A 22,856-nucleotide genomic window follows, 5' to 3' on the forward strand; every position below is an offset into this window, starting at 1 on the left:
GATTATAACTCTTAATGGACACACTGCTTTTATTAATACATTAAGCATCAATCATTCTAACTTGTCAAGATCTTTAAACTTATACTTTTATTAAATAGTCGTTTCTTAACTTTTATAATAACAACTTAGCATAATAAAAAAATAAAAAAAGAAATTAGTAAAAATAATAAAGTAAATTATAATTAATATTAAGTTTGAAATATAATCACAATTAAACTTATTTCTCTATTAAAAATCAATTTCTTCACACATCTAATGGTTTGTCCCCCTAGGCCTTGTTACTAGGCATTTTTGGATTTCCCTAACTCATAACGCTTTGTTGGTTGTGGTGATTTGTATATAGAAATCAGGTTACCTCCCCTTTATCAATTTTGAGATTCTATGAGAGACTCAAATATTATTTTGTAGTTTCAAATTTGTATTTCACTAGTGTATGCCCCTTTTATTTATGTATAATATAGGACTTTGGTCCTGAGCAAGACTGGAGGTTTTCTTTCCCTGTTCTTTCCTACCAGTGCCTGACAGAATGGAGCACAACTTATATATTTGATTTAATTAATAAAATTAACCATGGCTATGGTCGTTTATTGATAAAAAAAAAAGATTTATAAATATATTTATAATATATTTTAAATATTAATTTAATAAAGTTATTAAAAGTTTTTATTTTATAAAATTAATAAATGACATATTATGTAGTTATTGACTTATTTAAAATTAATTTATAAATATTAATTAAATAATGTTAAATAGACATTAGTTTATTTAAAATAAAAATTAAATTAAATTAATATGGATATTAATTAGTAAGACAGAAAATCTCTTAAGAATGTTGATTCGACTTTAGTAGAATTATGAATCAACGGGAATCTTACCTTAGCAAACTTAAAACAAATATAATATTTACCTTAGTAAATTTAGAAAGTTGATTTTCAAATCATGGGGTAAATCTTTATTTTGCTTAAACAAATACTTGAGTTAATTATAAGACAAACAGAGGATATATCTTACTTGATAACAACTCTGAAACGAAACTGAAACCTCATATTTGGCTTAACCATGTGAATGTAAGAGCAAACCAAAACATTTATTTGTATCTTTTTTTCTTTATGCTATCTATGATTTGGGGTTGACTAGATTGTTGACTAGTTATAGGACGTCTACCAAAGGCTCGGGGGTTATGCAATTGTGATGTTGTGATGATTTTTTCTTGATCTTTCTAAACCCAACCATGGTGATATGATGATATGCTCTATGATGTGTGTGGATTATTGATCGTTATTGTTTTCCAGTTTTCTTGTGTGAAACTGAGGTGTATGTTTATGAGATACCTAACTTAACCATTTTTGAGTCATCGATTAGTATATTTGATTTTCTCTCCAGTCGCTTGAGAAGACTGAGCTGTTTTGAGTGATTTTTTCTTGATGATTTCATGTTGTGACATGCTTGACTTGACCATTGTGGAGTGTTTGATCAATATTATTTTGGGATTCTTTTTGATTGCTGGTTGGGAACCGTGGATATTGTGATTTATCAATTGGTGCTTTTTAGTTGCTCGTGGAGAACTGATGTGAATACTGTGGATTATCTTTTGATGTTTTTTAGTCACTCGTATAGAGTTGAGGTGATTTTATTATGATTCTTTGATTTGTTATTTCATGAGCCTAAGGTAGGTTATCTATGTGAAGTGTCAGGAAGTGGCTTGCAATGGGGGCCGAGGCCCTAAGAGGCTGCTAGAGTAAACCCATTGTAAGTTGTTTAATAAGTGAAAACATCTCACCTAAATACTGACTTAAATGAGCCTAACAAGATAATTTTATTTTCTTGTCCATGCCTCGAGTGCTAGTACAGACTAGGATGGGAGTAGAGAGAATGCTTGGTTGTACCTTGCATTCCATAGTATACCTCATCAGTACGAGAGGATACTAGTGGTCACAAGGATCACTGGGGACCTAGGATTCCTAGGGGATTGCTCAAGTAACTTCCAACGTGATTCGTGTGATGACACTTTCCCACTTGCATAGTAGGTTTCCTATGTGTCTTGTGTGCCTCTGGGTCTAGATGTTGATCTATGTTGGACCCTTTGAGATAGTATACTTTTAGGATTCCTGGACTTAGAGAATATCTATGTTGTGATTTGTTATCCTATTTGGGACTTGAGACTATCTCCTCAGCACGGTGGGAGTGGGCCATTTAGGTTCCACATGGTTAGGTGGTAGTGCTTTTTCACTCTTACCATTGAGATTCGTCCGTAGTCACCATGGCTGGAGCTTTCTTTGTTGGCATTTATCTTCATTCTGTTCATGGATCATTATGATGGATGGTTAGATTTTATGATAGATGTTATATATTTTTGATGTATGGATGTATCATGTATGGTGGATGATTTCATTTATTTCATTGTATGTGTATCATGGATCCGAGGGGGATGTTGTATTTCTATTTTTACATATGTATATTCTTTTAAGCCTTTCATACCCTGTGACATGTACAGTGGATGAATGAGCATTCCGAATTAATTTACCATGAGGCATTTGGAACAAATGTATATTAAATGCACATTGGACTTTTCATTATTCTTTCATATGGATGTGGTATTTTATGGACTTAGTATTAGAATAGATTTAAATGTGATTCAACGTCATGGGATCCTTAAGGAATGTAATCTATTATGTATGTATGTTATTGCTTCCACTTTTATGTGTTTGATGTGAATGGTTTATCTTTCATGTTTAAAAAAAAAATGCTACCAAACTTAGTAAAACTTTAATTTATTTCTTTTGGATCCCTTGGCGGGGCATTATATTTAGAAATAGATAAGGAGGTAAAAGAAGGAAAAATCTATCATCTTAGCTTTTTCAACAAGGAACTAAGGAATTCTATCAAAAATCTTGAAAAAGTTGTAATCATGATGTAAATGAATTGGGGTATGCCTCTTTTAAAATCTAATTTGTATAGGACAAAAGTCCCAAGTGAGACTGGAGGTTTTCTTCTCCGTTCTTTCCTACCAGTGCCCATTTGAACAAAGAATCATTGTAATGTTATTTTATTTTTTCTATATGATATAAAGGCCTCAATTGTTTATAGATCAAAAATAAAATAAAACTCTTGTGGATCATGAAGTTCTCCACTCTATTACTTAAGTAATTCTTCAAATTTTATTATTAAACTGGATATGATGAAAGCTTATTATAGAGTTTGCTGAAAATTTTTACTTCAAGTACTTGATAAAATGGGTTTTTCCAAAAACTGTTGTAAATGGATTAAGGCATGCATTTCGAGAGCTTGGTTTTCTTTAATCATTAATGGTAAGCCCATGGGTTTTTTTCCCTCTACACAAGGGATTAGACAGGGGGATCCTTTATCCCCAATCCTTTTTATTATTATGGCTGAAGCATTTAGCAGGGCAATCTCACACCAGCATGAGTTACAAAAATGGAAAGGAGCTCTTATTTCAAACATATCTATCACACACACTCTCTTTTTGTGAATGATACTCTATTGTTTGGATTGTCAGATTTCCAAGAAGCTCGCCAAATCCTTTATACCCTTGATCTCTACTCAGTTGTGTCTGGCCAAGTTATTAATGCTCAAAGATCCAAGATTTACTTTTTCAATACTAAGAAGTTGGTTTCAAATAAAGTTAAACAGATCTTGGGTTTCTCAGAAGATTTTCTTCCCTCAGTATACTTGGGTATTCCTTTTTTCATGGGTTCAAACAGATCTTCATATTGGTCTTCGGTTATTCAATGTATTCAAAGTAGAATTGCTTCTTGGAAAGTTAGATGGTTGTCATTGGCAGGAAAAATATTGCTGATCAAATCAGTTCTAGCTGCAATTCCTAATTACTTCATTGCTATTCTCAAGATCCCTTCCAAAGTGTTACAAACAATTCAAAAATTGATTAAGGGTTTTCTTTGGTCAGTAATTTGAATGAATCTCGTAAGATCCCACTCATTTCTTTGCAAGATATGTCACAAATTCCTAGTGCTGGAGGGGCAGGTATTCATGATCTATCCTTTAGAAATGAAGCTTTTGGTGGGAAATTGATTTGGCACATGTATTCTAAGTCTCAGTCCAAGTGGTGTAAAATTATGCAGCAAAAATATCTTGATAATAATGATCCCTCTAGAATCCTCACTATCTCAAATCCTCCAAAAGGCTTGATTATTTGGGACTTTATGATAGCTTCTAGCAAAATCATAGTTGACTTTATCTCTTGGGAAGTAAATAATGGTCTTAGTATTAACTTTTGGAATGATTCTTGGAATGGTCAAATTCCACTCTCTAAGAGTGGAATCTCAGTGAATGTTATCCAAGTTGCTGAGCTTCATTGGGGGTCTCAATTTTTTTTATTATGTGGATCATGTTTGTGAATTTTCTAGGAAAATAGTTTGGAAGGATCCCATGAAGTTACCTCTATCACCTCAGGAAATCAGTTAATTTCAACATATTTTGTCTTCTAGACAAGTTTTTTTCTCTGAAACTCAAGATCGAATTTTTTGGGCTCCAGCTAAGGATGGTAATTATTCAGTGAAAGAAGGATACACAATTTTGCAATAGAATGGTCTACAAAATCCTATTCCAAGAGTTTTCTCATTCTGTTGGAATCCGGTTGTTCTTCCTAAAGCAGGTTATTTCACATGGTTGGCTCTTAAAAAAAGGATTTTTACTAGTGATAGATTGACCAGATTAAATATTGCTCCTCCTTTTAAATGTGTTCTTTGTGAGGAGCATGAAGAATCTGTGGATCACCTGTTTGTTACATGTTCCTTTGCTTCTCAATGTTGGTGCTTTATTTTGAGTAAACTCAATTATTATACTCCTTTACCAAACAATCTTTGGGATCTCTTTCAAGCCTGGCCAATTCTTTATCAAAAATCTTTGTTTGCAAATCTCTAGAAATTTATACTAGCATTGGTTATTTGGCCTATTTGGTGGGAACTTAACAAGCATATTTTTAGAAAGGAATCACTCCCTCTGGACATTGTTTTGAATGGTATTGAAAAATCAATCTCAGAAGTGACTAATTCTAGTCTAAAAATGTTAAAATCAACCCGATTGTGACCCAATGGGATTCTCAAATTGTCCAAAAATGGAAAGATTTGTTCATACTATATGGTTGGAAAATTAACTATTCCCCATCTTCTCTCTTACCTAGAAAGAATTTTTGGAGACCTCCAGCTTATGATTTTTGGAAGCTGAACTTTGATGGAGCTTCAAAAGGAAATCCTGGCCCATCGGGGTTTGGAGCATGTATTAGACATCCTTCTAGCCAGGTTGTGGCTATTATAGTTTCTCCTTTGCCTATTAACACTAATAATATTGCAGAGGCTCATGCACTGTTGGCTGGACTTATTCTAGCTAAACAAGGTTGTTTCCATAGTTTACATATAGAAGGGGACTCATCAGTTATTATTGATGCTTGTATCCATAGGCACATCATTTATTGGAAACTAAAATTTGTTCTTAATCAGATTTGGAGACTTCTCGATGAATGTCTTGATATTAGCATTTCACATATTTATCGAGAAGGGAATAAAGTTGTAGATTTTTTTTTATCAAATTTGGGTTGTGGGAGGATTACTACTTCTACTCTTCACCCTTTGCCTTTTATTGAGAAATACAAGGTCCTTCAAAATATTATTCAAGAAGACTTGGATGCATCTACATCTACCCACTCAGCATCTGAAGTTCATATATCAGGTGCCAAGTAGATGCCATGGCTGCCGAGTTTTGTGAACAATGTCCCTTAGTGCTGAGCAGACCAAGCTTTATTAGGTGTTGAGCAAATTTTATTGAGAAATACAAGGTCCTTCAAAATCTTTGTCAAGAAGACTTGGATGCATCTACATCTACCCACTCGACATATGAAGTTCATATTTCAGGTGCTGAGTAGATGCCATGGCTGTCGAGTTTTGTGAACTATAATTAGATGTCCCTTAGTGTCGAGCAGACCAAGCTTTATCAGGTGCCGAGTAATTTAGATTTGCATTAAGTGCCGAGTTGTCTAGAGTTGTATCAAGTGTCAAGCTATCCAGATTTGTATCAGGATGCCGAGTAATCCAGATTTGCATTAGGTGCCGAGTTGTCCAGTGTAGTATCAAGTGCCGAGTTGTCCAAGATTGTATTAGGAGCCGAGTTGTTCAGATTTGCTTCAGGTGCCGAACTAGTCAGTTAGTTGGTGTAGTGCTAGTTTGAGTTGTTCAAAAATGTATCAGGTGCTGAGATGGTTAGTTAGAGGTGTTGAGTGATGCTGAGTTGTATGCCACTTACTTGGTGAAGTGCTTGTTTGACATTATTTGTATTCGGTGCCTAGTTGTCCAGATTGGTATCAGGTGCCGAGTTGTTTAGAATTGTATCAGGTGCCGAGTGATGCAGAGCTGTATGTTTTTTGCTGAGTGAAAATTTGTATGTGTTGAGTTTGGTGCTAAGTTTAAGGCTTTTAGTTGCGGAATAAGTTCCAAGTTGCCCTGGTAACAGAGTACACGTTAATATATGTCGCATGATTTACTCAGAAATATTTATGAGGACATGACTTGCACAGTATATTTTAAGTGCTTCAATTTTGATTATTCCCTAATGACATTGAATTTTTTGATAATGGGATTTGATTTTCTCATGTGGCTAAATCCGAGTCATTAAAATACATTGGTGCCAATACTTTTTTCAGCTCTTGCAAGGACGTTCTCTTGTGCGAACATAGATGGCTTTTAGCATGTTGCACTGTATAATTTATTACATGAGGATTGCAATCTTTATTTACCTCAGCCTTTAGTTATTTTTTTGCAAGAATTCAATTTTGTCATCTGGTTACAAGATGAATTATGGGTGGGATATTGCTCAGGCTTGTGATATGTGTCACAAACAACACCATGCCATCATGCCAAAGAATTTTCGTATTTTCTTATCTTCATCTTTGGAGGAAAAGGTGTTATCAAACATTATTACAAATGAAGTGATGGATCAAATGTTTTTAATTTACTCAACCACAGTTCGAAGAGCTATTAAGCATATTATTGGTGAAGAGTTCTTCTGCTCCTCGGCACTAATGTTTCTATATCCATCTTAGTTTATTTCAATTTTCCTTTCTAATGTAATGGATTTAAAATAATCACCTAATTTGCTTCAAACATTGGCCCATAAGGTAATCCATCCTCATTATCTGGTTCATAATAAACTAATTTTGGCTATGCAAAAGTACGACTTATGGAATGGGGCAGCCTTAGTTGGTGGTTTGTTCTCACATTATCAACTTTTGCATAAACATGAGTTTTTTGATATTTTTGAAGCAATTAAGAAAGCTGTAGACACTGGCAGCTTTAATTATTTGAAATATGCTTTTCCCTCTGCACCAAATTTAATGGATGTTCACTTGGTGGAGCGTATTAAGTTAGTAGGTTAGACTTTGTTTGATTTATAGATGGTTTCTACTACTTCAGTTTCCAGGGGTATGAATGTAGCTTCAGTGCTGCCGATTGAACATAATTTTTGGGAATTAATTGATCAGGTTTACTTGGATTTGGACTGGAGTCAAACTTCCTCAGAGTTTTGTACTAGCTTGGGCCCTCTTCCTGGTGAGCTAGGGTCACTTGAAGGTGGTTTTGGATCTGATTGGATAGATTTGTAAGATTTGTGTTTTTTGCTTGGTCATTGTCAAGAAGATAGTGCTTGGAGACTGCCAAAATGCCATGACAATTTCTGTTTTGCAATGAGGTGGTAGTTGAAATACCTCTTGTATTTATTTGTTTAAACTATCTATACTTTTGTATATATTAGGGACGATGCTGGGTTTTCTTCTCTAATTCTTTCCTAGTTGACCTCGTTGAATCAAAATTTATAAAATAATAAAATAATATAGTGGCTTGCCACTTTTGCCTAAAAAAAAAAAACTAATTATGCTTCATCAATTAAATCTAATTCAAAATCAACCCAAGTTTATCTTTGTAAATTCCTATCTGTGTGGTATAAGGTACATGAGAAACATAATCTTTCCCATGAAAGAATGGTGTATCATCAACAACTCATAAAATAAAATAATATTATTGAAATTAAATAGAAAAACTTATCTTATCATGCGTAATTGACCTTTGTAAAGAGGAAGGGAGAACCTAAGCCCCTTGCTTCCCCATATGTCAGTTAACACTAGTGGGTTAACAATATTATGATCCATATTAAATTTAATTTAACTCCTACAATTTCTTTCCCACACATAATTAACTAAATATATGTTTATAAAATTCACTCTCATGTAATTTATTTTGGAGGAATTCATTTACATTCACTTGATTCATGACATAATCATGTAATATCATTTGCATATAAGGAGAAACTTATGTCATGAACTTACCTTTGAATGCTAAAATCAATTTCAATCTGTATATTCATACTAAACCATTTATATTGGTAAGACTAGATAACTAGTCCTTTTCCAAAGGGTTGACCTAAGATAACTTTTCTCTTTGAGATCTATCAATCTTCTAAAGGTGTTTATATGTAGCATTATCCTTTGGAGTTGAAAAAAGTGTAGATTAATTTTTTTTAGAAAATAAGAAATTTAATTTAGTTGGATTTTATATATGTGAAAGTGATCTAAAGGCACAAGCTTACATGGATGGAGGGAAAGGTCTTGTACCAAATTCTAGAGCAAAAAAGACATGAGAACAATGACATTTAAAGATTAAAGAGAACTAAATCTTCATAAACATCTTGTGTAATTAGTCATCGAGATAAGTATCCCCCTTTTTTTATGGAGGGTTCAGACTTGTGAGGCAACCCAATAAGGCATGAAGCCTACAAGCTACCAACCAGTGAAGGCCACAACATAGACTTTTTAGGGAACTAATACGAGCCCACTCATGCCTAAAACCTCTTCAGCTTAGAGCCAAGGAATGAGGGGCATCCATGCTATCCAAATCACCTAATGCATGATCTTGACCTCATTCCTTATAATGTCAAAGCCTTGCACTCAACAAGACTTAATCCTTGGTGGGCTCTTTGTGAGCCATTCAACTTCACTAGTAGACCAAGGACCCATTGACAAGTACCCTTTTCTCCACATTTGATTTCCACAATTAACATTTAACATTTTGATTGTATAATATTCATGCTCACAACCTATTTATCTAAATTAATATATTAATTTATTTTTACTTAAATGAATTGTCTTTACATCATTTTTAAAGGTAAATTCTTTTTTTTCATAGAATATATTACTTACAAAGAAAGTAAAGTGCAACCTAAAAATATATTTTAGATAATATTTTCATAAAATAGTGGTCATGTTAAAAAAAATTTCATTCTAAGAATCTAATGAGGGGGCTTAAAAATATTTTTTGGTCAAAATTGTACTTGATCAAGAATTTTGTTAGATTGTATTGCTGAAATTCTTTCATCTAGGCAACCATGGTAGTCTATTTCTTTCCCTCATTTTCCCATACTAGAGCTTCATTATCAAGCTAACTTATTACAACCATCAAACCATCTTATTCTTGGTTATATTGGACAAAATTTCATCCAAGATCAAGTATGTAAGAATGAACACTACTAACCCTTTGTAAGAACTATCTATGCCTGTTAGTGAATAGGGTTGTATACCATGTCCTTTTTTGAGGAGACTTGAAATTACTTAAGAAGTTATGTGCCTTAATTCAAACACTTGTAGATGCTTCCCATGATAAGATATTTGGTAACTTTGGACTCTTATTCTCCTACTAATAATGAAGGGAACATTATGCACTATATTATGTAATAAATAAAGGCACGAATCTGACTAGGAGGCTCAACCCTTGTAGATGTCACTTGGAAAGATTTGAGCCTATTCAACAAAGCTTTGATTTAGCACAAGTTTTGAACCTATGCAACAATAGATTTAAATTTATAATTAATTAAATCCTATTTATAGTAAAACATCATATTTCAAACTACAAAAAATTCATTTCAATTATGTTGATGTTACAACTCCCTCTAAATTCCAATAATACTCCTCATTAATCCAATTCTAACTTAATTTTTAAAAAAGTAAATTATAGATAATAAATTTAACTTAAGGGTACATTATATATTCATATTAAATTATGTAAATATTTTCAAATTAAATTCTAACTTTCAAGAGAAAGTCCCAAAAATTCAAGGTTGAACCCCAACCTTCACAAAATTTGAGGTAAGGAGATTCACAGTCCTTGGCGAGGGGTTGAAAGGGAAATTTAAGGTGGATTGAAGTTGTGCACACACATTCAAAGGATGAGGAACAATGATACTAATGTTAGACAACTAAAGCAACACTGTTGGTACCATGAATCAACTGCGCAACCTCTTAGAATTTTCATATTGTCCATGGAAGATTGAAACTTTGGCTTCAGTTGATTGAAACTCAATTTTTTTTTAATGTTAATCATCTTCTATTTAGTTTATGATGAATTTTGTATGAATTAAATTCTACCCATTTAGTTTCACTAGACCTATGATAATACCCACTTTCATTTCAGGTCAAGGATGAACAAAACCCACGGTGAGGAGGCATACCCAACAAAAAAAATTCAAAATTGGATTGATTAGTTGCAAACAAAATGAGGCATTTTTGTGCATATTTTTCTTCCTTTCTTAGTTTTTTACTCATTCTTTCATGTCTTACTCTTGCACTCGGTCTCAACTCCACACAAGTTGAAATAATAAAAACCCTATCTTCTTATTCATCTGTCTAGAGAAAGAATGCTTCAAATCTAGACCCATATCAATGGGCTGGTGTAAACTATAGTGAAGATAAGGGTAATGTCATAGAACTCCACTTGTGTAGTCTTGGGTTTAATTCTAGTATATGGGATGATGTCTGCAAACTACAAACCCTTCAAGTTCTTGACCTGTCAAATAGTTCTATGTAGCCCCCCTTGAAGATGATATCAAGTCTTGTAACAACTAGGTTTCCCTAAATTTAAGCTCCAATGCCATGTCATATTCTCTCCCTTCCCTTTTTTCTCTTCACAAATTACACTCCTTGGACATGTCTCAAAATATTTTGATAGGAAATATGCTAGTCCCAATCCAAAACCTTAGAGAACTCAAGACATTCATTGTGAAATACAATAATTTTGATGGATTAGTGGTTTTTGGGGTTGTAAAGTTGGAAAAGGTAGATATCTCTCATAATCATTTGGAGGGGGATTCCCTTAGCAGCTTAATTTACTTATCTTGACCACAGTGCCAATAGTTTTATTGGCTCAATTCTTGATTGTATTAGGACCCTCATCTAGTTGTAAATGATGGCCCTCTCTTCCAATAACTTCTCTAGAAATATTCTAAGCTCATTTAAGTCCTTCACCAAGCTATCACGCTTTGCAATTACTCACAATAAACTAAATGAAAGCATATCCATTGAGGTTTCAACCATCACATATATATATATATATATATTTTCTTGATCTCAACTACAACAAGTTATCATGGTCTATTCCTCTACAAGTATTTTATCTAAGAAATCTCAAGTCTCTTGACCTTACCTCTAATATCCTTTCCAGAGAGATATCTCATAAATTTTTGAGAAGTTTATACAAGTTGTGTGTATATAATAAAACTTGATGAGAAGTGTCCCATTGCCAATTTCAAATGCCCCAAATTCAACAGACCTAGAAATGAATAACTATCTAAATGGCTCATTTCCAAAGAAGTTAGCAAGTTCTACTGAACTCCACATGCTTGATCTTGGACATAATGCCTTGGGGGGCTCATTGACTAAAGTATTTCCCAAACTTATGCAATTGTAGTATATAAAGCCACCAAATAATAAATTTGAGGGAAATATTCTAGATGGGCTATCAAAATATCAACACTAAAATATGTGGATTTGAGTTACAAGCTCATATTAGAATCCATGTCCCAAAAAATATTTGAGCTTTGGTGACCACAAAATTCATGTTTACAAAATAATCATCTATTAGGAATTATACAAGGCAATATACAGGATAGAAAGTCCATGTTAGAGCTTCAATTGGATAGTAACAAACTTGGTGGAACAATTCCACAAGGAGTTAGCAATCTTTATATGCCACTAACTGCTTTGAATCTTAGCCACAATTTTTTGGAAGGAAAAATTCCAAGCTCTCTATCCAACCTAATTACTCTAGAAATCTTAGATCTTTCCAATAACAAGTTAAAAAGAGATATTCCAGGATCATTATCCAACACAAAGAGTCTCACAACATTGAACCTATCATTCAATAAATTAATAGGCATTATTTTCCCCACTCTCTTGCACTATAAAAAAATAGTTTTGAATTATACAAGGAGCTCTTTTCTTACTCAAGAGAAATCTAACCAGTCTTCCACTAAGAAGAAGAAACCTTCAACAAGATTGCTAGTTGGAGTTGTTGATGGTGTCATTTTTACCTTTGGGATAGTTGGATTGACATCGTTTGCATGGAAACACTTTTATAGAGAGAGATTCAATCAACAACTCCACTTTGCATCATCATAACCATGGGGTTATTTTTATGCAAAATGTGCACAAAAATTTGATTTCCTTCTACAACTTTTGAATCGTTAATGTACTTGGTATTGATTTTTTGTGCCATCCCTTACAGTGCTTATTTTTACACATACAAAATTAATACCACTCTTGAACCTCACCATAAAGCACAATATAATCCTTGAACATTTCTCTATATTGTCCAATGTAGCATGTAGTAAATAATCAGCATTCCATCTTCTTTTCTAAGCACTTTGAAAGCCCATTTTCAAAAAAACTACCTCTAGAGAACGTGTTTCTTGTAATAACAAAAAATTATTAAGCTAAGTATAAATTAGACCTCAAATTTTGAAGATGCACATTGTAAACAAAGATGAATTCCAATCAAAATTTGACTTTGTACTTATGGATATTAGCCATTAATTAGAAGATAGAAATGCTGGCTGCAACATGGCTCATCCTTTCCATATTTGATATTCAAGTTGGATTCTTGTATATATCATGTTGCACATGAGACATTTCAAATTGTATTTTGTCTACTTCTCCAATAATCTATCTCTCTAACTATGTGTCCTAGCTCCTTTTCCCCCATACTTCTAGGGGTTATTATCAACAAAAAGATTTCCAAGCCTGCTAACTATAGAATCTAGTGCCCTTAACCATTGTAAATTTGATTCTCTACAATGCTCTAAAATTAGTAGTCTAGCAACCAATATATGTAATTAAACTATGAGTTAGTATTTGATAAGCATAAGGGAAAAGGAAAATGATAGATACCTTGATTATTGGTGATGTTTAAATATAAAGATTCCAAATCTTTCATATATTGAGAGCTCTTGCAATGAATACGATGACCTAAAGTCAAGTAATTTGATGTGGTAGCATGTAAAGGAGGAGAAGTACATGAGAGTGCATCAACAATACTTTCTATTGCATAAATGGTAGCATGTAAAGGAGGAGAAGTACATGAGAGTGCATCAACAATACTTTCTATTGCATTGAGTTCACACTCAAGCAATTAATGACATGGCTGATTAACTAAGTATTGGTATTGTGGTTGTTCCTTAGATTGAAGATTTAGGCAACAAGGAATGCAACCTTCTATATAATATTTTCCCAACTTAAAAAACCCTTTTACAAATACAAATAGTAAGGTTTTTCAATTATCAAAGCAAATTGTATGACCATTTGATTCCTAGAATCACAGGTATATGAGCTATTAATTTAGTAGACTTTCATTTCCAGACTACAAATGTATGTCGCTACCATGCTCGAGGTTTTTGTAGTAAAGGAGAAAGTTTTCCCTTTTCTCATGATCAAGCACAAGTAGTAGCTACTAAAAGAAACCTTGCATTTGGTTCAATTTTAAACCATCAAAGGTTTTGAGTTTTAATAAAGAGAATAAGGATATTGAAAATATTTTCAGTCAATATTATATAAATTTGGGTCATACTAAAGAGATTTGTTGGATATGGATCCTTACAAAAAAATGTTGCAATACTGCAATCGAGTGTATCTTTTGCACTAAGAAACAAAATAAAATTTGAGTGCAAAGAGTTGATTTAACATACTCCATTTTATATGGGAATTTTAAATTTTTCTTCCTGTTATTTTTGAAATAGTTAACAATGATAGTTTTTTGCAAAGCTATTAAGAGTTTTCACACTGCAATAAATAAGAAGGCTCAAATTTAGAAAATCAATCACCTCCCATGTTTATCTAAAAAAGAAGTTCAATTTTTTTTGACAAAGAAGTTAACCAATAGTAAATGATTAATACTGCTCCAAGTCAATATTATATATAGATTTAGGGCTTGGAAACTTGTCAAAAAATTGGGCCAAAATCTTAAGGACATTGGACATGCTTATCCAAGGTGAGGTTTAATTCTAGCCACCTCTTGGACACCACTAACCAAGTCAAAGTTAGCTTTAGACTTTCATTTGAACAACAATTCAAGGTTGTAACTATTGACATTATAGTCAAGTTTGTTTATTAGTCTCTCTCTCACACACACACACACACACTTAATTAGATGGTTAGTATCTACTGAGCTTATCTTGCAATTTATAGTGTTAACCACGTAATTCAGGCTGTACTGAGTTCTATAGTTGCTACCGAGTTCTAGGAACAATATTCAGTTTGCACTGAGTAGTATCTACCAAGTTGGTGATTATCAGTGTAAACTAAGCTTCATAGTGTTTACCAAATTTCTTAGTGAAAATTGAGTTCTCTAATGTTTACCGAGTTCATGGCTTCAATCATGTGAATCAAGTGTTGATCGAGCTATGTAGTGTCAACTAAGTGATTCAGTTTATATGCTAAGTTTCAAAGTGTTAATCGAGTCACCAGTGTAGACCAAGTTCAAACTACTTAGAAGTGATTAGTATGAGCCAAGCTTCTATGTCTACCAAGTGCATGACAATGCTGAGCATTGACAATGGTTACCAAGTGTCAGAACCTCACCAATTTTGTCTTTAGAACTTGAGTACCTACAATTGGGCCAACTTTGTGTATTTTGGTGAAAATTATATTGTAGGTGACTTTAATGAATTGTAAATTGGATTGGTATATATGTAATATATTGTATCACATCCAAATAAGAATGTAATAAGTATTAAGAAGTAGAAGTGTGAAGTAAAAAGGCTACAAGCAGTATAAGGAGTAGCAAAGATTTATCTATCATAGCAAGGTGATCATTACACTCCAAAGGAATCTCATTCATAAAATCTAATTTATAGACCAAAGATCAACCATTGTTTCATCCTATCAGGTGGAATAGATAAATCCTTTCACAAGGTAGACTTAATAGTCTTTTGTGAATCTCTTTACCGAGTACATACTTCATTGTATGTTTTTAAATCCTTTTGCAAGGTGGACCTAGCAGTCCTTATTGCTCCTAATAGAGCAGATCATTAGAAGTGATCATTGTAAGCCTTAATAGGCCAACTTTATACTACAATACTAAAGCTTGTGGGTATCATCCCCACCCCAGTTTTACTTTCTGCTTGGAAAGTTTCTCTGTTACCATATTGTGTGTCAAAGTGTTATGAATGTTTTAATGCTTTCAATTTTTCATGCATGCAATTAGATCATAATACATATGAAGGATTAGTTGGTGAATTAAGAGTAAGTTTTATTGGTTACTCATTCACCCTTCCCCTCTTAGTAACTTAGCCTATCTCATATTTCTAACAATTGGTATTAGAGCTTTGTGGTTCTCATAGAAGAAGTTTAACAACTTGAGAAAAGATTAGAGGCAATGGAGGTATTTAAACTTGATAAGGCTATTGACAATGAAAAACTAGATTTGGAATTGGTTGTCGGGTAACTTAAGAAGGCAAAGGAGTAACTTTCTCAATCACTAAAAAGAAGAAAATATCTTGCAGTACAGATGAATGATAAACTCTACATTGAAGAAAGAATTGAAGATATCCATTCAAAAAGTAATTTAGATGAAGCAAATGAAGCAATCAAAGACCTATTAGAAAATTATGGTACACTTCAAGAAGAAGTAAGAAAGCTGAAAAAAAACAAGAGATTTAGTTAGTAAGATTGTGTGAAGTTATGGAAGAGAAAAGAAAGATAAAGGAAGAGATAGAAGGAAAGAACAATGAAATTTAGCATCTATCCCTTCAAAAAGTAGACTTCATTGATCAAATTACTAATGAAAATGAAGAAATCATGAATCTAAGATCTAAAAATGAAAGATTACTGAATGATCTAAACACTAAAAAGAAAACCATGAGAGGATGATGAAATCTCAAATAGCCATGGATCAATTGAATGAGAAAAATCAATACAAATAGAAAGGAAAAGCACACATTTGATATACATAAGAAGGTGAATCATCCAACCAAGGCGCTCAAAAGAATCAAAGGCCTACTTGCAATTACTATGATAAGATAGGTCATACATCAAACAAATGTTGGAGTAATGGTAAAACTAAATTCAATAGAAAAATGATACAATTGGAATATGCATGGTCATAGAGCTAATGAATGCAAAGAGAAACGTAAATTTGAAGGCAAATATCACAAATGCAAGAAGCATGGGCTCAAATCTTCTAAATGCAAAACCAAAATCCCAAACCCAATAGAACAAATTGTAAAAGCTATATTTGGTTGGGACTACAACACATGGTGTAGATGTCACTACTATGGAGAATTTGGACATATTGGAATAAACTATGTAAAACATCACATGAGGACAAGAGACACCACTAGAAGATGTTTTATTTGTATAGAACTTGGACATCTTGCCAAGAACTATATGAACATGGGAAGAATTGAAGATGAAAAGAAGGTCAAGGCTAACAGCATTAGAAAGCAGATTAGATAGCAATGGATTTTGAAATCTTCTAAGAATACAAGTCCAAGCAATGAAGTACATGTCACTCAAGAATTGGGTGACTCAAGCATTTCTACTTGATCTCCCATAGGGATAACTAGAACTAAGATTTTGAAGTAGACATTTTATATCAGTTCTAGTCAGCTAGAAGGAGAGATCCATATCAACATTCAAGATGCAAAGGGATCACCGAGTGTCTAAGGAAACTCTAGACCTTACTGAGCTAGGTCAAGTTACAAGACCTTGCTGAGCAAGGTTGGGTGTAACTAAGTCATTGTGCGGACTTCGAGTCATGGATGACTCTGCCAAGCAATTAGATCCAACTGAGTAGAAGACAATCTATCATGAAGTAATCGAATGTACCAAGCATTTATGACGATTAGAAATTGAAATTTGTTAAAAAGGATGAAATCAAATTCATTTGTTATTGTGAATTTTCAAAGAGCTATGTGCGAAGAACAATTTCTATGTGTCCAAACAATCTGTGTGATTTATTGTTGAAGTTTTCCATGTTTTTGTAAACCCTACCGAGCAATGGCATCCTCTAGTAGCAAAGCCAAGAAGGGGTCCAAGATGTTGGTTCAAGGAGTTGAGTGGAAAGCACTAGACTTCAAGTTAAGTCTGACAATTGTAGAAACACTTGATCCAACTTGAGCTCAGTCACAGATTCCATCAAAGGTACTTCTGGTTAATGATATTTGCTCACATTTTCATTGTTCGATTCAAGACATTGGAACCTTAGAAATGGATGAAAATTTGGAAAATTTGTGTGTGAATGGTGTCTTGAAACTTGATCATCAACACTTGGAAGCCAAGGGTTTAACCCACATTCCACATATGCCTTGAGATTTTAAGATAAAATGGATAAGGTTTATCCTTAGCCATGTACACAATGGGCAGCTATAGTTGGAGCAGCCTACTCCCATAACAAAGAAAATGATTCATTGAATCATAGGGCTCCCAATGTTGACCAAGGAAAAGACTACCAAAATTCTAAGTTAGGTAGAACTAGAAAAGAAAACTCTTGCAAAATGGGATGGAAGAGTTATGAAGATCAGTTGTGTAGCTGACATGGAGCTAAAGTTTGGAATTCACATAATAGCACACAAAATATATAGCTCTAATCATCTCAACAATGTATCATATGAGGTAGTTGATCTCACTCTCAAGGTGGTAAATAACAACATGTCCTTTGACCTTGCCGAGCTATTGTTGAACCAATTCAATAAGAACATGGAAAGAATTAGAACTTCGAAGAATAACTTGTGTAAGTTTGTTTCACTTTTAACTTGTTTATTCTTCTTTGTACAAAAGTTTTTCCCTTCAAAAGGTACAATTGTATGGAGAAAGGATGTACTTGTACTATATAAGATCAATGAGTATATAGCATAGATGGGTGAAAACTATGTTAGTATCATGGATAGTTTTTTTGATTCATTCAAAGAAAAGATAAATAATACATTCAAAATTCCCAAGAAAATTGTTGAAGATTACAAGGATGCTATTTTTTTTATGGTAGACTATGACAAGGTATACATATAAGCAATCAAATCGAGAGTGGTGTGGGTTAAGCCTCTAGGTGATGAAGTTAACATTGATGACACCAGGGACATTATTGAGCTATTTTTGAATGAATCTGTGGATCCCAAGACTACATATTTTGGTACATATGATGAAGTCAAAGCCAAAATTGAACTAGAAATAAAGCTTCCTTAGGTTGTTAGCAAGGAAAGAAGAGGATAGTAAAACTAAAACAAAATAGTTCTACTCTGTTATTTATAGAAGGTAAAGGAGATGATATGGAAGAAGATGATGTAGAAGATGAGGTAGATGAATCTAAATTAAAGGAAGAAGAGCCAATCAGGAAGAAAGGTAAGGTAATTATAACTAGACCTACCAAATCATCTACTACAGTATTCACTAGAAGGACATCTAGAAAGAAATTGAAATTGGGTGAAGAACCAGAGGATATTGTTTTCAAATGGCCTCCACCTACATTTTAAGAGACACTAAAAGAGATTGATTTTGGAGCTAGCATGGAAAATTTTAAATCATTGAGATATGAGATCAAAAATGCAGAGGAGAAGAAGCATGTTGAAGACATGATTATGTCTAAGCTAGGTAAATGGAAATATTCACCTAACCAACTTGCACATCAAATCCCCAATGAACTATTGGAAAGAATCTAGCCAAGATAGGAATATGCCAAGAAAATTGCAAAGGATATATATGAGAAGACTCTAAGGCAACTCATGCTGAGTCTCAATGACAAAGAAATAAAAGAATCCATCAAGTAGAATGAAGAAAAACTCACTTTGAAATTTAACACTTGCTTGATACTAATTAATGACATTGAACATGTGGTGAAGAATGTCACTAATACATGGAAGAATATCTACAATCTTCATCAGAAGAGTGATTTTTTTGTTCATGTTAGTGATAACGATGATGATGAAGATGACAAGGAAGAAAAGGACAATGATGATTAAGAAGAAACAAATGATAATAAAGATGAAGAGGAGCAAGAACAGGAAGCCACCGAGGAGAATCTCCCTAAGATTCAGAGCATTGAGGAAACCAACCCTGAGAAGATTGTAGCAATAGTTATGGCCGCATTTCCTCACTCTTCAAGCAAAGCTTTAAAGCCATCAAGCTCAAAGAAAGCTTCTACCAAGTTGGTTGTGACAAATACTACAAATCCAAGAACTCAACCAATATTTGCACCTATTCAACTAAGTACTTCATTAACTAAAGTGATCAACACTTATTCTACCAAGTAGTCAGTGCTTCCTCCATCAGATTTGGCCACTCAACAACTATGTATTTCTACAATAAGTGCAATATCTACTTTTGTTGCTAGTCCTTCTATTTCCACTATTGTTACTATTCCTAGTGTACAAGTAGTTAGTACAAAGATAGTTGAGAGCAAGCCTCAACTGAGTACTAAGGTTTCTAGCGAAGGCAGAGACAAGGAAGAATACATTGATCTTGATAAGGATATAGTTATCCCGAATTGGGATATCTCTACTCTAAATCCTGATCAAATGCATATAGTAGGTGAGTTTTTGTAGAAGAAAGCTAAGCAACAGAGGCTTAGAGAGGAGAGAAATAGAGAACATCAAGTGCTCGAAGATGCAAATAACATTCTTGCAAATGCACTCAGCATTGAGGTTGATACTTCTCAACCTATTTTGGCTCAATTAGCAGAAGTTGTTCAAAAATTTAATGAAGACCTGAATGAGCAAAAAAAAATGTTGCAAAGAGTAGAGAAGAAATTTGAAAACAATGTATTAGAGCTAGTTGCACAAAAGATTGCAATATATCAAGTAGACTTGTTTGTTATTCTCATCTCATTGGAAATCTATGCCAACAATGTCACTACTCTATTCAGTAAACTATGTGGTACATCTATCTTTACTTAGGAAATCAAAGATAAAATCTCTAAGATAGATGAAGACCTGAAGGTAAGTGCACATCAATTGTCACTTGACCTGAGCTACAATTCTACTCATTACACAAAGATCAGACTTCTCACTAGTATGTAAGCAGAATTACTGGCCACACTTGTAAACATACAAGGAATGTTTCTTCCAAACATGGATGCATTACAAAAATACATTGCACATGCCAAAACTCTCATCCATGACAATAACTTCTCCATTTCTGATCACATGATGAAATTATCAGCAAAAGTTCAGATTGCATTGCATGCAAGAAAGGCATTGCAAGAAAATTGGGACAAGACAATGTCACTAATTTTAAAGGTACATTCTAACTTCTTGTCACATTTTTCCATTACCATGTAGCATACACCTTTGGAATTTATGTCAAAAAGGGGGAGAATATGTAAAAAGGGAGATAATATGTGATGAAAGGGGAGAAGAAAAGAAAATGTAATATAAAGACATGAGACATATGTAGATAACATGTAAAGTATATTGTATATATGTATGGGGGAGCAACATAATATTATACATATACATGTATAGATATTCAGATAAACATCTCTTACAAAAGAAATTTTGAAATTTTTAAAAAATAGAGTATGTTACCGAGTTGAAGACACAAGATGGAGACTAAATATTGTTTTGAACTTTTTGAGAATTAAGTTTTGTTTAATAAGTGTTTTTGTCACTAATGCCAAAGGGGGAGATTATTGACATTACAATCAAGTTTTTTTATTGGTTACAAACACTTAATTAGATGGTTAGTAGCTGTCAAGCTTATCTTGTAGTCTACAATGTTAACCAAGTAATTTAGGCTATATTGAGTTCTACAGTTGCTACCAAGTTCCAAGAACAATATTTAGTTTTGCACTGTGCAGTATCTACCAAGTTGGTGATTATTAGTATAAAACAAGCTTCATAGTGTTTATCAAAGTTCTCAGTGCAAATTGAGTTCTCTAATGTTTATTAAGCTCATAGCTTCAGTCATGTGAATCTAGTGTTGACTGAGCTATGCAATGTTAACCAAGTGATTCAGTTTATATGCCAAGTTTTGTAGTGTTCACCGAGTCACTGGTGCAGACTAAGTTTAGACTACTTGGAAATGATTAGTATGACTTGAGCTTCTATGTCGACCAAGTGCATGATGATGCTGAGTGTTGACAATGGTTGTCGAGTGTCAAAACCTCACTGAGTTTGTCTTCAGAACATGAGTACTTGCAGTTAGGCCGACTTTGTGTATTTTGGTGAAACTTATATTGTAGCCGACTTTGATGAATTGTAAATTGGATTGGTATATATGTAAAATATTGTATCACATCCAAATAAGAATGTAATAGGTATTAAGAAGTAGAAGTGCAAAGTAAAAATGCTACAAGCAGTATAAGGAGCAACAAAGATTTATCTATCACAACAAGGTGATCATTACACTCCAAATGAATCTCATTCAGAAAATCTAAGTTGCAGATTAGAGATCAGCCACTGGTTCATCCTAATAGGTAGAATAGTTAAATCCTTTCATAAGGTAGAATTAACTGTCTTTTGTAAATCTCTTTACCAAGTACATACTTCATTGTATGTTTGTAAATCCTTTTGCAAGGTGGACCTAGCAGTCCTTATTACTCCTAATAGGGCAGATCATCATAAGTGATCATTGTAAGCCTTAACATGACAACTTTATACTACAATACTAAAGCTTGTGGATATCATCCCCACCCCAATTTTACTTTCTAATTGGAAGGTTTCTAGGTTACCATAATGAGTGTTAAAGTGTTATGAACGTTTTAATGCTTTTAGTTTTTCATGCATGTAATTAGATCATAATACATATGAAGGATTAATTGGTAAATTAAGAGTAAGTTTTATTGGTTACTGATTCACCCCTCCCCTCTCAGTAACCTAGCCCATCTCATGTTTCCAATAGTAACTTGACAAAATCCATGTTCCTTGCAATGCATGGTTTCTTTCCTTGATCAATTTAGACATGATTGTAGACACTTAAATATCACTGTTTGCCCAAATTTGTTTATATTAAATCTTGAATTCATGTTTCAAAGGCACCACCATTAGTTTGATCTTTGTTTTCACAACCCCTTCTAATAATTCAAGGTGGAGACTACAAGTTTAAACACCATCCAAGCCAAATTTCAAATCTACCCTAACTTTAGATAGGCTTGTCCAAGTCTATAGATTTAGTCTTGGTTTATCAAGTTCTCCAATAAATTTTAATGTACCCTTGGCACTTTGACTTTCCACCATCCACCTTAAATTAACATCAACCTTACATATTAAACATATATCCTTGCATACAACAATTTTACTAGATTAGGGATGGCTCTATTCTGAATAGTAGGCTTCCTTAATTTTCTAGTCTTTCTTATCTTCTTTCTCATTAGCTCTTCCAACTTGATTTATGAATAAATACTTATCTATGGAATCAATGCCCCTCATTTAGAGGTTGATATGTTACACATATATCTCCTTATTGGATGGAAAGGCATGTCTCTTCCCACATGGATCCCTTTTGTAAAAGGGGCAACTCTTGATTATATAATCCTTTGCCTCTAACTAATAGAAATAAAAGGTGAATATACCTCATCTAGGAT

General features: G+C 33.4%; 1 pseudogene; it reads left to right on the forward strand.

Annotated features, from left to right (window-relative positions):
- Positions 1-10,568: 10,568 nt before the first annotated feature.
- On the forward strand, positions 10,569-12,469 carry LOC149577876 (receptor-like protein 39; annotated as a pseudogene).
- The last annotated feature ends 10,387 nt before the right edge of the window (positions 12,470-22,856 follow it).

Source organism: Cupressus sempervirens, chromosome 1 (assembly GCF_028749045.1).
Source record: "Cupressus sempervirens isolate cs-2001-9-10 chromosome 1, ASM2874904v1, whole genome shotgun sequence".
Taxonomy (NCBI): Eukaryota; Viridiplantae; Streptophyta; class Pinopsida; order Cupressales; family Cupressaceae; genus Cupressus; species Cupressus sempervirens.